Source organism: Sphaerodactylus townsendi, linkage group LG07 (assembly GCF_021028975.2).
Source record: "Sphaerodactylus townsendi isolate TG3544 linkage group LG07, MPM_Stown_v2.3, whole genome shotgun sequence".
In the NCBI taxonomy this organism is placed as follows: Eukaryota; Metazoa; Chordata; class Lepidosauria; order Squamata; family Sphaerodactylidae; genus Sphaerodactylus; species Sphaerodactylus townsendi.
In genome coordinates, this window is record NC_059431.1 from 32,678,160 (window position 1) to 32,694,417 (window position 16,258).

Below are 16,258 nucleotides of genomic sequence, written 5' to 3' on the forward strand. Positions count from 1 at the left end.
GTGCCATACAGTCCACCCTCCAAAGCAACCATTTTATCCAGGGAGGCTGAACTCTGTCATCTGAAGATCATTTGTAATTCCAGGTGATCTCCAGTCCTTGCAAAGAAAAATGAGTACAGTGTACGCATACAGTCAACTAACAAAGCCATTATACCCCGGTTGCTTCCAAAACACAAACAGGAGCCATACTGGCCACAGAGGTCAATCCACCTGAGATGTGGCTGTTGGTGGCACCATCCTACACTTTCCTGTGGAGCAGCAGTTTGAAGTGTGGTAGTGCTGAGACTGAAGGTTTGAATTTAAACTCTCCTACTATACTATTTTCCACCAAAAGATCTAAGTAGAATTGTAATTTCATCCACCACATGCTGGATCGTCTTTGTTTTACAATGCTCCGCATGGGTCCTAGTGCCTACCTAACAGAATTAGGTAGGCACTAGGACCCAACCAGCCCATTCTAAAACAAAGACAGTACAGCCTGCGGCAGGTGAAGTTCTACTTTCAGTGGAAAAGAGTATAGTGCCTTTGTTCCCTGCTAAGACCCAATGTTTGATGCCTTTTAGGGGTCTGGAATTACGCAAGGGTTTTCTTTATCCTCTGCGGTTGGTTTTCTTAGTGTGTGCATTGAAAGAAAAACAAAACATACCTCATACTATGATCTGCGAAGTAACCTTATTTTTGTGAGAGAGAAAGATCTATATACAGAGAGCAGGGCTGGAGCGAAGGGGAATTTCGCTGGGGGTTGTGTGGCATCGCGCACCCCTTCTCCTCCTTGGCGCTATGCCACTGACAGGGAGATTTGCCAAGTACACTTCTCTCCCTTCTAGTTTGCCAACATACCAGCATTTTTATAGATAAATTGTTGACATAGGATAATGGCAGCAATAATCTATGTTGTTGCATTATATAATAATCCTCCAAAGATGGGATCTTGTTAGCATTCGGCAGTTTTATAGCCTAAGTTTGTTTCGATGGAAGTGTTTTGTGCCCTCACACAATCAGTTTTAGGATTTCATCCACATGTCCTTTAAATTTGAAAAAAAAATGAACATTTGTTCGTATCTTGAGAATGGCCACTTGGACTGTGACTAGAATTGGAGGAACCCCCTTCCCCTTTTAAAGTAATGAGCCATTCAACTTTTCATTTGTCCCCCTGTAGATGGAGCTCACATGCCACCCATTTTCAATAGTCGCTTGATTTTCCTTCTGTTCATCAATAATGGCACTCTGAAAGCTCGTGTTTAAATCAAAGTGCGTAAGAACAAGGAGATGCTGATTACTAACAACAGATAACACAGCCATGGGGAGATGAAGCATTGCCATTTGTAACATAATATTAAGCTCACAAATATTTTCAAAGTTCTAGCTGCTCCTCTGCAAAATGTCTGGAAGTCAGACTGGCAATCTTTAACTTGTGAATTAATGAAATGAAGCTTTAGTTGGCATGTGCTGCTTAGTTTTTATAGGTAGGCAAATTTTAATCAACGGGGCAGCTTGCTTTTTTCCTTGCTTTATTTTTTAAGACACTTTGAGAATCTGTTTTGTTATCGTAAGGAATGTAAAGGAAAATATTAATGATTTCCTTTTTTTACATTGAGCTTTTCTAGTTTTAGCAATATTTAAATGTATTGAAATGTTTCAGTTCTTACTTAACTATAATTAAGAAGCAGTGGGGAAAAAGCGTTTGCATCTGCTGGGTGCGTGCTGGCATATCACTATCCTCTGCCATTTCTGAGTGATCGTCACTGCCAAGGCAGGGTGAGGGGTGGGGGGGGGGGGCATTCTCTTCCCGGCGGACCAATAGCAATGGCTGAGTTCTACATTCTACCCTTTTCAATGTAAGCTTACACTGAGGCTGAGTTCAGTGGAAGGTGAATTTTTCCAAATGAATTTGCTTAAGTTCTAGTCCAGTAAATGCACCATGCACACAGACAGGGAGAAAATATACAGGCAGCTAGGGGTGCCTGCTTTATCTCCTCTTCCATTTGCATGACTGAAAGACAAGGTGATTTTAAAGTGAAAATCGGTTTTATGCCGATTTGTGAGTGGCTTAGTAGAAATTTCAGATGTTTCCAGTTCTTCCCAGTGTCTGCAGATGGCTTGTAGGATTTCAGCCATTGTTGTTAAAAAAATAGTGAGATTTAAAGCAGTCAGGTTCTGGAAACTGAATCACTCCTGAAATACATCAATATTTTTTCCGTTCATAAAAATATGGACATCGCTAGCACCTTGACAGAATTTGGGCATAAAGCCTTTATGCATAATTGCTTCTGTGAAGAAGGTTTCTGCATTCACCTTGATTATTTTTTCTTGATAGTAGATGATTTGAATTAGTTTCCGTAAGACATGCTGTAAATGCACCGTTATCCACCTCCGCAAATGTTGATGCTTTCTTTTAATAACCTGTCTTCACAGCATGCCATTCAATACACATTTTGATTAAGTTTACAAAAATGAGTGATATCTGATTCTGTGGTTAATAAAATTCTGTCTATGATTTTGGTTCTCCACCAACATAACCTTGAAAATTGGACTATTTAATTTGTTCCTGGCGAACTTTTTGGAATATAAAATCATGACTCACCAGTAAACAAACACTCAGATAATGAAACTATGTGAGAACAATTTTTCAGATCTCTCAGTAGGAGAAAGCAGAATTCATATAGAACAAAAAATACTTTAATACAACTTCTCATGAAATCTTTTCCCCACACTTAATTTAATTTAATCGCATTTATAGTTCTGATGTCCGCACGGCAAAATGGAAAGCCATGTTTTCAAACTGTTTTACGTTAAACAAAAATGGATTTTAAAATTTCTCTCATCTTTAATCAGAAGTAATTTTTGATATAGTGAATATATGCACTGGATAGAAGTATCTATGCCATTTTCCCTATAATTCTTGATAGGTTCCTTTAATGAATTCTGTGCTTTTACCTCTACCCCCTTTCTTTGACAGCCTGTACCGTTCAAGTTTAGGGAACAATCCTAACTGGCGTTACATCCTTCTAAGCCAATTGTTTTCAATTGACTTGGAAGGAGGGGGTGTTCCTAGGGTTGCAGTGTAAGAGCAGACTCTACCTGGAAGTTTTCCTGATAATACTTTATTCAAATTGTATTGAATAGGAGTTTTGATGGATTGTGTTATCTGCCATTTCCAAAGATGAGCATTGTCTATTCTCCTTCCAGTAACAAGGAGATTTCCCACACAGAGTTCATAGTTTGTGCATAGTTTACTTTATGTCCCTTCTTCTCAGAGGTCTGGATTATTAAATTGTTTTAAAGAATTTCACACAGTCCCTTGGCTTGGATCAGCTTTTTAGTTCCATCTCATTTTCGCTCCCTGAGTGATAACTGGTGTCAAACCATTCTGCTATCTAAAGCTAATGTTTCTCATTTCCTGAAATTTTCCCTCCTTGGCTTGTTTAACTTGACTTCATGGATCTTATTACAGTCTATACCGTCCACAGTGACCTCTATACTTTCAGAGCACTTTTTTTTTTGTCCTGTCATTTTAGAGGGATTTCCATACATGTTGACCTATGCTTATATTAGGAGCTGGGTGGCGTAGTGGTTAAGTGCTTGCACTGCCACTCACACAGTCAGGAGTTCGAGCCCCCTGTGGGTCAGATATCCTGGCAGCTGGCTCATGGTCAACTCAGCCATCCTTGGTCGGTAAATGAGTACCTTGGTTGGTAAATGAGTACCTAGCTCATGAGTACCTAGCTCATAGCTAGGGGGTAAAGAATAGCCGGGGAAAGCAATGGCAAACTACCCCACAAAAACGGCTTGCCTATGAAATCACTGCTTGCAGTGGTACCCCAGGGTCAGATGCGACTGAAGGGGAAACTTTACCTTTACTTTATATTTGAGCATTGATTAAACAAACAAAATAATAAACTGGGCCCTAGGAAAGAATCTAACACAGGGGTCTCCTGTGGGCCTTTTTGGAATTTTGAGAGAGAGTTGTGTGTATGAGCACAAAATTGTCATAAAAGGAGATGGGATCCATCCTAAAATGACCATGTATGCTCCAATGATATGGGCATCTATTCCTGAATAGGTGCTCCCTGCAGGGCCAAAGTTGTGGTAACTTCCGGTATCTTCTGAAGCGCCTCTTTCTCCAGTGATGTGGAAGAAATGCAAACTTTTTGTTGATCTGTCTGAGACAATATTTTGATATTGTCACCATATTAAGTTTATGAGATACCCATGCCTTCTGATGTTAATTCAGGGTTGTCTGGAGAAAAATTATTGTGCCGATTTACTGATAAAAATATCCCCTCCTCCAAAAGCCTGCTGCCAGTTAAGTTCATCTAGGCCAGGGGTCAGCAACCTTTAGCATCCAAAGGTTTGGCCCCGTCTTCCCAAGCCCCGCCCCCGGCCTCCCCAAGCCCTGCCTTCAGCCAAGTGGGCAGGATAGCGGCAGCCACACCAACGATGGCAAGTTGCACTTGGGACGCGGCGAGCATGCCTCCTTCCTTCCGTCCTTCCGTCCTCCCTCCCTCCCTCCCTCCCTCCCTCCCTCCCTCTGGCATCCTTTCCTCTCCTTCCCAGGCACCAGACAAGGGAAGGAGGGGAAAGGATGTGGAAGGAAGGGAGGGAGGAGCGGGTGTGCTCGCCACATCCCAAGTGCAACTTGCTGTCGCTGGCAATGCTGCTACGGAGCCGCAGTACAAGGACAAAAGAGCCGCATGTGGCAGAAAGAGAAAGGGAGAGCTAGGGTAGGTTACCAGAAAGAGAACAAAAGCTGGGGTAGGGTGGCAGAAACATGGAGAATAGAGAGTTGGGGTAGGAAGAAAAAGAGAGCTAGAATATGTAGACCAGTGATGGCGAACCTTTTTGAGACCGAGTGCCCAAATTGCAACCCAAACCCGACTTATTTATCGCAAAGTGCCAACACGGCAATTTAACCTGAATGCTGAGGTTTCAGTTTAGAAAAAATTGGTTAGCTCCCTCTTCCTCCGCCCCACCCGCTCAAGCAGGGGCCAGTCTGCTCAAGCCTCCAGCACTGCTCTGTGCCTCTCTAGCATCTCTGCCTCCTCTGCACACACACACACCCTGGGCAGCAGCCACCCACAGCATAGGCACCAGGCCTGCCAGCTGAGTCCCCCCTGCTCACCGTGGTGCGTGCACATTGTGTTCAGTGGCCCAGGCCAGCCTAGATGTGTGTGTGTGGTGGGGGTGATTTTCCACCCCCCACATGACAAACTCTGTGCGTACGTGCCCACAGAGAGGGCTCCGAGTGCCACCTCTGGCACCCGTGCCATAGGTTCGCCATCACTGATGTAGACAGACAGAGAGAGCTGGAGTAGGGGGCCAGAGGGAAAGTGTGTAGCAGGGCGAATAGAGACGATAAAAAGACAGGGTGGCAGGATGGAGAATGAGAAACAGAGAAGAAGGGGGAGAACAAAAGAAAAAAGTGGGGGTAATGTCCTTTCGTCTCCACTTGCAGGTTCCCACTTGCTAGAGCCCATTATATTTTGTCAAACAAGGGGTCCTTATCTCCACAGACAACTTTGCAAAGTTTGGATCCAGCTTTGCAAATTTGGGGCGGGGGGGGGGGGGGTTGTAAGTCTACAAAGATCAGGAGAACTCTCCACATCTTACTGGTATCCTGCTGGCTCTTTCCTCCTTTGCAAAGTTGTAATCCAACCATCTAAATGAGGAGTGCCTACAAAAAACAGAAGAACTCTCCCCGTTTTACTGGTACCCTTCTGGTTCTCTCCCAGTGGTGGGATTCAGCAGGTTCGCACCACTTCGGCAGAACCGGTTGTTAAAATGGTGCTTGTAAACAACCAGTTGTTAAATTGAATCCCACTACCAGAACCGGTTGTTAAATTATTTGAATCCCACCACTGCTCTCTCCCCCTATGCAAAGGTGTGATCCAGCTGTGCAAATGAGGGGGGACTGTGCCTGTGGAGATGGGGAGTGCTCTCCCCATGTTCAAAGGCATCCTGTTGAATCTGTGCAAAGCCAAGATCCAGCTTTGCAAACTGGGAGGAAAGGGGTGCCTATGGAGATGGGGGAACTCTGCATTTTCACAAGTTCCCTTCTTGCTCCCCTTTGTTCTGAAGTGTTGGGATCCACCTTTGCAAATGCGGGGAGGGCTGTGCCTATAGAGATGGGGAGAACTCTCCTTATTTTCACAGACACCCTGCTAACTTCCCCTCCTTTTGCAAAGCCTAAATCCAGCTTTGCAAACCAGGGAGGGGGGGTTGAGGGCGTGTGCCTATGAAGGTGGGGAGAACTAAATTGGGGGGGCAGGGGAGTGCAATTTAAGTTTGCACCAGGAGCCATTTCCTGTAGATATGTCCAATTCATGTATCTTGCCCTGGTAGGATTAGATTTCTAGAGCACATTGTATTTTTTCACACAACACCCTTTATTTCTAGTTCTTTATAATTCTGTAGGATGCTCCTTTATTTTCATTGCTCCTTTATTTTCACATTGTCTGTTAGAATAGTCTGCATTTTACATGAATTGTGTTTTTACACTTCAGGGTTCAGCACCAACTGGTTCTCATGCTTTAATCTCCAGGGTTACATTTAATTGATCTTTAAACTTTGTTCTGTGCCTGCAGAGACTGCTTTGTATCATGAGACTGCACGTTTTCACTCAAAGCCTGTGATGCTTTGTACTAACATGTTGTTTAGTATTTACTTGGGGTGGTAAGGGGGAAGTGTAGATCCTCTGGAACAAGCTTCCTGTGTCATTCTCCGGAAACAATTACAGTATTCCTTATTGTATTTATCGGCACCAAAGATTTGAGGGCCACATTTGTTTTGCCACCAACTGTACAAATATAGGACTAGGAGGCTAATTCCTGCCCTAAAACCCAAACAAATAAACCTGACAAAAGAAGTCAGAGAAAGATTAGCATAAAAATAGAGTTAGTAGAAAGAGGTGTTGCTTGGTCAGTTGAGTTCCGGACTTTTTAAGGCCTTTTATTTCATTTTTAAAAAATATTTATTCCTTTAAGGAGTAAATGCAAATTCTTGTTATTATTTTAATAGGTTAGGGTTTTTTACAGGTAGGATCTAAACTTCAGAAAATTGTTCGGAAACTTTAATTAGTCCAAAATGTGGCAGGCAGGCTACTGTGAGGGGTCATTACAGAAATCGCATCACACCTGTGCTGAAAGATTTGCAGTGGCTCTCCAGCTGTTTCAGGCTGCCATTCAAAGTGCTGGTTCTTTAAGCCCCTAACTAGCTTGGGGCCACAGTACCTGAAGGGTGTCTTCAACCGTACTATCCAGCCCATCTGTTATGATCTGCCTGTTAAGCCCTGCTCTCTGTGCCCCTGCCTTCAGAGGTGAGGTGATTAGAGACAAGGCATTTTTTGTGGCATCACCTTGGCTTTGGAATACCCTTACTTGCCTGGTACTGAGTTTACTTACTTTTAGATACCAGACTGAAACACAGGGTTTTAATTAGGTGTTTTATCAGCTTTGTAGTGATCAGCTCTGTTTTATGGACAGTTCTTATGCTTTGTCGAAGGCTTTCACGGACGGAATCACTGGGGTGCTGTGTGGTTTCCGGGCTGTATAGCCGTGGACCCAACAGATCCTGTGAAGATGCCAGCCACAGATGCAGGTGAAACGTCAGGAGATAACGCTGCTAGAAGATGGCCATGCAGCCCAGAAACCACACAGCACCCCAGTTCTTATGCTGCTTATCTCTAATAGCTTGTGTGTGTGTTTTAATGTCTTGCTTTTAAATGGCGGTTTTCAATTGTAAGCTACCTTGTGCAGGATTTTGAAGAGGCTCATAGAAATGTTCTAAACAAATCTATATATATAAAAAGCAAACAGTGACTTTGTTAGTCACTCCCTAACACTGAAACGGCTGGACGGATTGCCCCCAAATTTTCACATGACGTTCCTCCCTGTTGCGGGCAGGTAATCGGACCTTCAAATTGCCGAAATTCCATACCTGAGCCAGGTTAAACGTCTTTTTCCTGGCGCACCAGGCCATGAAGCTGTTTGTGTTTAACTGTCACCCTTAGAATGTTCGTGCAGCCTGTCTGTCTGTGGCCTGAGGGCTTAGAATGTTCACGCAGATGGGCAGAGATGAGCAGTGGAAACAGTAACACTGTTAGGTAATACGACTGGAAGTGAAACACATACACACTTTGCCGTGTGAGACTTCAGGTGGGGTTCCCCCCCTCACACGCAGGTAGCTTTCACTCTCTGTGCCTCACCCACTGCTACCACATAACACACATACTTTCATACACATCCAGCTCATCCTCACACACCTCCCTCTGCCCTCCCTCACATCCATCCACCACTTACCCACTTCCTCACCCATATTCACCACAGCTCTCTTTTACTAAAAGCGAGCTGGAGTTTGCCTTTTTCTTCTAAGAAAATCCGCGGGCTGGGGGTGAACCAACACTACTGGCTCTGCTTCTTTTGCACATGGCCCTTTAAGAACCCAGGGAGCTGGCCTCGATCTGAGCGCCTCACCACCCTGCCTCTGCTGCCTGACTGGGATAGCCTCCTTGCCCCAGTTCTGCCTTACCCAAGCCAGGACTGTGCATGTCAACCAGCCTCATGGACAGCAGGATTCGCACTCTGGACAGTTCCGTTGTGGAATGGAAAGGGTTACCTTATACAATGCACCACCATATAACAAAGTGCATTGAAAAGGGAAAGAGGGATTCCATTTGACCACCCCAAAAGGCTATGCTGGGGATCATTGGACCTGCATGGACATCTGTGTGGGTTGTGGACTGTGATGAGAAGGACAATTGCCACAGCAACGTGTGGCTGGGCCCCGCTAGTAACTAAATAAATAAACTGTACAACTTGTTTGAATTCTGGGGGAGGGCATTAGAGTTTTTCTTCTTAAATAGCAGCCCTTCCTGTATAGGAAGATATTTTGAAACTGAGGACTTTTTAAAATTGTATGGTGGGCAAGGAGCCAGCTGTTCTAAGAGAAGGAGTTTAAAAATCCATCTGGGTGCACCTAAAATAGCTCTTGGGATCCAGCCTTTTGTTTGCAAAGGTGTGTATCTTCTCAGCTGTTGCTTCAAAGCTGTGAAATGGCTTCTGGGAGGTCTTTTAACTTTTCAAAAGCAAGACAAAAGTTCTTATCTAAATCTTTTAGGGTTAGCTGAGATGCTATTGATTGGTTTTAAGGCTGTCCTAAGTGTTCAATTTTTCTGTCAGGTTTTTTTGTGAGAGTAAAATGATGGCTGTCTTTTTGGATACTATGGTTTAGAATTGGCTGGTCCAAAGGTCTAATAAACCACTTTCAAAAAGGCAAGGTAAAATGAAAAAAGGAAAAGGTCTGCTTCCAAAGATTCTTAGTATTAGGCTACTCAGTGAAGAATGGACATCGGTTTTCAATAAGCCTTGCAGTAATCTAGGACCTCTTTGTCTGACCCATTAATAAAAACATAAAGTAGAAGTTATCTACTTCCCCGTCTTTAAAAAAAAATCTTGGGTCGGCTGCATATTAACTTGAGTGGCCTTTGTTCCTAAATGTCTGGGAGAGTCGGAGCAGCCACGGAAGAAGAATAAAATGTCAGTTTCTGACAGTCAAAGTCACCTTTCAGGAATGTTATACTTTTTAGTTGCTGACTCAGTTCCCTTTAAAATCTTGCATTGTTCCAGTAGTCTTGCATTACAAAACGTACAGTCAACAGGGATTGGAAGGACGATTTGTTTCAGTTTAGCTCTTAACTAAACTTCATGGATATACTTTATACATGAATATGAACTTAATGGCATGATTTATTCTTTCAGGGTACTATACATTTCCAATATATCTTTTCCCCCTTACCAAAATTCTCTTTTTTTTTCCAGCCAGGCTCTTCATGTAGACTGCATGATTGGCAGGGCCTTGAAAATAGACTATAGTATATTAAACACAAGCACAGATTGTTTAGGCGCAAAAAACTGTAGCCCAGCACTGAGATTTTTATTGGCTCAGCTTCAAAGCATGTTAATAGGTACAGTCTTGGCCTCAGACAAAGGCTCAATTGTTACAGTGGTGTATTTCATCCTGCTGCTACTTGGCAAAAGCCAGTGTACTTTTAAGTGAAATTTGTGTGTGCACTTGTCTAGTCACCTGGAAAAAAGGATACTTAGTTGACCCGTGAAAATGCATTGAGTGTGGTGGAAGGTGAGAATGCGTAATCCTTATTGCACAGTAGATTGTTAACGCCATATGGAAGGAAAAGATATCATTTCAAAGCACTACAGTGCTCTTGATTGTTTGGTTGTACATTCAGTTTTTGTGGAGTAGCTGAAAGGATTTAGCATAGGCAGTGCAAAGCATTTCTTAATTTCTAAACTGTTCTCCTCTTTCAATGGAACTGAGTTTAAATGGGAAATGTGAAAACTTGGGGATTTTCTGCAGTTCTGTCTAAAGCTATGCTTTCTGTTTCTTTGGGGAAATGAATGTTGATTTAGCTATTAAAATGCAAAGCATTCCCTCTTGGCTACTTTTTTTTTTTTACATAATAACAAACCATCACAAGAACAAGCTTTGGGAGTCTTCAGTCTTGCAAGCTGTCTCCTTTCCTTTCTCATGGCTCAGGGTGGTTGCTACATCTGTTTCTTGCTTACAAACTAGAACGTCTTCCGAATAAAAATTAAACTATATGGAAAGTTACAGAAAAGTTCAGGAGAGTTATCACAGTAGCTCTCCCTTCTGTCTTTTTCTGGGACAGATTATCAGCCATCGCAAGACATACCCATGGATCTGGATAATCAGCCTCACCCAAAAGTGCCTCAAGTTGAATCAACATTACCTTCTCTAGGACCTTGTCCAAGAATGTGAGATTTGCTGTTGGCCAGTGGTTTTAATCTGCAATAAGTTTAACTTCCTCTCTCAGTGGCATCCCAAGTTTATCTCTATAGTTTTGTTACGGTAGGGAGGGGGAAATGGTGCCTTTCCTTGCTGGGAAACTTCTTTAGACAAAGGATTTCCTGAAAAGTACCCTGGTAGCCCGCCACCATCACTCAGGACCTCCTGAGAACCTCTAGATCAGGGGTCTGCAACCTTTGGCTCTCCAGATGTTCGTGGACTGCAAATCCCATCAGCCCCTGATTGACCCACTAAGATGGTTGTCTTCCAGCCCTATAACAAAATAGCTTATAACTGATCTGCTAGCACACATGCAGTCTAGCACCTGAGGAAGATATTTTTTATATATATATCTGGGAGAAGTAGATTGTACTAAGCCAAAAATATTTTTATAAAAAACTTATTGAAAAGGGAGACTATGCATAATGGACTATAATAATTTTGTTCTGTCTAGTGCCCAGAGCAGATGAATTTGGGAAGGGAAAATCTACTTGGGAAAGCAGGGCATGCAGTGCACATAAGCAAATATTGTTAATCAGACCCAAATGTTCCCATTAATAAACACTTGAGTCAGGCAGGCAAAATGGATAAGGTTAATTGGGAGATAAGACATGCATCTCCTGGTACTCCAGCTGGTTCAAAACACTTTAAAAAAATTTCAATATACAGTGAAGGTGATGAATGAGGGATGGGGAAAACATTGTGATAACGTTTGGAAAGAAGGAATATTCCTTGTCAAGTATTTGAGGGTACTCAGGCAGAGGTGGGATTCAGGGGGTTCCGAAGGTTCTGTAGAACCTGTTGTTAAAATTTAAAATATCACTTTTTAAATACTTAAAATATTTTTTTATTAAGTATTAATATTTTTTAATACTTAAAATTTAAAAAGTGATATTAAAATTATTTTTAAATACTTTTTAACAGTCATTATTTGGATCCCACCACCATCAGAACCTGTTGTTAAAATGTTTGAATCCCGGTAAACAAATTGTGATTTGAACTGAAGAGTGATCCTTGCTGTGCTGTTAGTTTGGGATCGAATCTGCCCATTCCACCTCCACAGTAAATGATCCATCCTCCTCCAAGAGGATGTCATGAAGATGCAAAATATCCTCTTGAGATTGCTCCAAATGCAAACTGCCTATCATGCTTACAGGTGTTTTTGCGACTCTATAATGAAGCTAAAGCATTAATTTACTCCAGCACAGCCCTGGAGTTATCCACGTGCTCAGAGCAGACGGCAGTGGCTCCTGGACATGCAGCTTGTTCTGGAAACCAGCAAGCAGACAAAACCATTCTGGTGCAGCAGTTCGGTAACAAGGAAGCCTGAAAGTGACCCACATGTTTTTCGCTGCTCTCAGACTTGAAGCACTGTTTTGCTGCCAGGTTAAAATTGTGTTGAGTAGGTATTACTCAGCCAAATAGCCCGAAGGAAACCCATGTTCAGGGAAATTTTACTTCAGTGATTATTTTGGGAACAGAAAATAACCATCACATTGAAGAGCTGCAAAGCATGTAAGTTGGACTTGGCACTCAAAGACAGACTTTAGCCAAATGTCGCTCAAAGGCAGACTTCTAGCTATGTCAGCTCTCAGGTAAATGGTGGGGATGAACACTCTTTGCAGACTTTATTTATTATTTATTTATTGAATTTGTATACCACCCTCCCCCGAGGGGCTCTGAGTGGTGTCCAACAATCATGTATCTAACATTTGAAAAACTTTGATCTACGTATTACAAAAAATCTTGCTATTCATATTGACAAAATTATAATCTTAAATGTGTGTGCCTCCCCATCTCTCCCAAGATTAATAGAGCCATCCTATGAAGATTAATAGAGCCATCCTATGGACTAAGCCCATTTATTTCAGTGGGCTTAGTCCAGAATAACGCCGCACAGGATCTCATATTTAGAAAGTTAAGAGTTATGACAGATTTGGGAAAGGAATCAAACTGCCCTCATTTCAAATGGTAGGAGAAGCCACTTCAGTACTTGTGTGTGTGTGTTTGCTAAGTGCCATCAAGTCACTTCCAACTTATTGTGACCCTTTGAATTAATGACCTACAGAGTATGCTGTCATTAGCAGTCTTGTTCATGTCATGCAGACTGAGTACTGTGGCTTCCTTTTTTGAGTCAGTCCATCTACCATTGGGTCGTCCTCTTTTCCTACTTGCTGTCAACTTTTCTAGCATTATTGTATTTTCTGCACTCTGTCTCACCAAAAGATCTAAGTGTGCTGGGGAATTGTTCAGTGGAAGTGAAAGTAGCGTGTTTCCGCTGTTCAAAATAGTCCTGACTCTCTAAAAGCATTAAAGAATATTTTTCTAAGCACCGCCATCTGGGCTTTGATAAGAGAGCATTTATAGTGCAGTGCAAAACTTTTTGTATGGTAGCGCCCACCATTTTCCTCCCCATTCAGATGCCTCAGTGCTGCCATGGCCATTTTGAGAATCTTCCCAGCAGTTTACTGTGCTTGAAGCTCATCCGACGGGCATTTCCATGTGAAAAATAGATAAATAAACTTTGCTTATCCTAGCAATCCCATGCATGTGTGTGTTTTTCTTTTTTGTTTGTTTTAAATTAGCGGGATATAAAGCCGATAAATAAAATAAATAAATTACAGGCTTAGAACGGCTTGATGGGGAAGGGACCAGGGCTTAACGTACGTATTTTACACACAGAAGTTTTGACATTCAATCCCTACTAACACAAATAGTAGATGTTGAAAAGTTAGTGCCAGTTGGACAGAACTGCAATAAATGGACCAATCGTTTAACTGATAGAAGGCAGCTTTGTACTTTCATAGAATTTGGTTGGTGGGCAGAGTTTCATCTGGGATTTTTAGAATGGTGTTATTTTCCTCTGTTTTGGTACAGTTTTTGGTTGTTGCTATTGCCACTTAGTCATCTTAGTTCCTGTTCCTTTTTCATTGGACAAGGAATCAACCCCACCCCCTTTCTGGATGATTTTGTTACTGGCCATTTCAGAACTCCTGGCACCCAATGAGTTAAATCTCATTGTTTGATAACTTTCCAAGTTAAAGAACAGCAAAGCATACCAGAGTCACAGTTGGATAATTTTGCAGCAAAATCGCTTTTTAATGAGAAGTATATCAGCAGTGGAGAGCTTTTGAAGTTCTTCTTAGGATTGACTGATAAGCAGCCATACTGAGCTCACTGATGGAAAAGCATCATTTTCTAAAGAGAAAAACTCTTGTTAAAGACTGGAAGTCGCAATTACGTCATGGCTTCGTTAATTGGCTGCACCTGTCATTCATTAACTGCCATAATCCAATAGTCTCTAAACCCACTTGTTGAAAGGTCAGGAGGCTCAGGGAAGAGCTTGGTTTACTGTGGAAAACTGCTTTGTTATAGTTTGGCAGGCCTGTTATGCTTGTTTACTTCAGATTGTCACTCCTAAATCATATGGTGTGCTTCTCATGCAAAAGCATTGCGAGACAAAAGGCAAATATTGCCTTTCCTTCAGTTTATAATTTAACCGGTTTGGTTATCATTTACATTTCGAGTTCATTTTTCTCACTTAAAAAAAAAAGATGTGTTTCAATTGAATTTAAATTATTTCCAGGACCTAGAAGCTGGACTGCTTTCCAGATTTTCTGTAACTGGAAAAGGTCCTTTGTTCCAAAGGAAAGCACCTCGACTAGTGGAATGGATCTATGGTATCCAAACTGGGATGCAGTGGAATATGTGGTTCTCCAGAGAAGTAAATTAAGGCCAAGGGAGATCACTTAGAGAGCTTCATTTAAAGAGCAGGGATTTGAACATGTTGCTTTCCATTTGGAGCCTGACAATCTACTCATTACCACACTGGCTTTCATGACTGTTTGTGACATCCTATGACTGCTAAGTCTGCTGAAGCACCTTTTCATCTCTGTGTATAGCAAACTGTGCCACAGGCACAGAACCAGAACTAAAAGTTTATAAGGCCAACCGTAGAACAGTTGGTGAAACCACAGGAGGTAACTCAAAAAACACACTAAGCAGATAACTTTAAATTTGTAAGGTGCCAGAAGGAAGTGAGGGGGAAGAAAAAACTTCCACCCATCCACTTCTACTAGCCCAAATATTCTGACATACACCCTTGTCTCTCTTTCCCCCTCAGACACAAATGTAGTTATTACATTGATTCTTTGCCCATTCCCAGCTCCCAGCTGTTAACATGGATTCTCCTCACCACCAGATGATCTACTGCAGGGGTAGGGAACCTGCGGCTCTCCAGATGTTCAGGAACTACAATTCCCATCAGCCTCTGTCAGCATGGCCAATTGGCCATGCTGGTAGGGGCTGATGGGAATTGTAGTTCCTGAACATCTGGAGAGCCGCAGGTTCCCTACCCCTGATCTACTGCCTTAAGTAAAGAGCAAGTTCTTTAAAAAAACAACCCTTGCCCATGCTCCACATGGACTATGTTTAGCCTGATTGTGGCAGCAGAAGCACCTGGTTGCTTGGATAATGCTGTTGGCCCTGAAGCTGAGCCCAGTGGTAAATGGTGCTGATTTTAGATAATGTGAGGGAACAGGTCAAATAACTTTTCTCATCAATGTTGGCCACTACCACCAGTTATTGTGTTGGCCAGAATAGGTGAGGCATTCTTGCCACCACTGGATAATGGCTGTTCTGGTTGGAGGCACTGCAGTGTGCCTGCCACCATGGAGGTCAATCTTGAGGGAAGAGGCTTGGCTTTTTTGTATTGATTTGTTATTTCATGTATTGATTTAAACTGGAATATTTTTTATTTTGGTTACATATTATGATGTCGATTTCATTTTGTAATTCATGATTGTGAATGACTGAGTATTCTTTGGGTCAGAAAATATGGATTTTAATCTTGTTAGCATTTTTAGACACACAAGTGCCTGAGGTACTTCATTTTCCAGGGCAACTGACAAACGGAACTTTGACTCTCAAAAGCTTATACATCTTGTTGGTCTCTCAGGGAGCTACTGGACTCAAATCTAGCTGTAATACTTCAGATTGCTGTGACCAGTTTAAGAGAGGATTCTAAGACTTTTGCTGTAGTTCTAACTACCATTTCTTCCACCCGGGCTCTGCATTTCTTTCTCTGTGTCAGTGAATTCATTCAGAGTATTTATTTTCAGATTCACTCTTCCAATCCTTTGGCTCACTGTGTTGCTTCCCGCACCCCGCACCCCCTTTTCTATGATTGCTGAAATGATAGTTCCTGTCTGTTGGCAGAAAAGAACAATTTTGAATGGCTGCTATTGTTCCGCTAGTGTCAGAGCCCTCCGGCTACAGAATCAGCAAGAAAGCCAGCAAAACAAAGTGTCAATGTTGTCTCCTGATCAGGAGGAATATCTTGCTGCTAAGCTAAGGCAGTAACAAAAACTAGAAAGGGGGAAGAAGGGGAGGGAGATATTGAGAGACCAACTTATCCTAACTTTAGAGGTTAGAACTG

The 16,258-nt window shown here is 42.3% G+C and overlaps 1 protein-coding gene across 2 annotated transcripts in view; it reads left to right on the forward strand.

Moving 5' to 3' along the window:
* Positions 1–16,258, forward strand: part of CWC27 (CWC27 spliceosome associated cyclophilin) — a 105,719-nt gene that overhangs the window by 17,050 nt on the left and 72,411 nt on the right. The window lies entirely within an intron of this gene.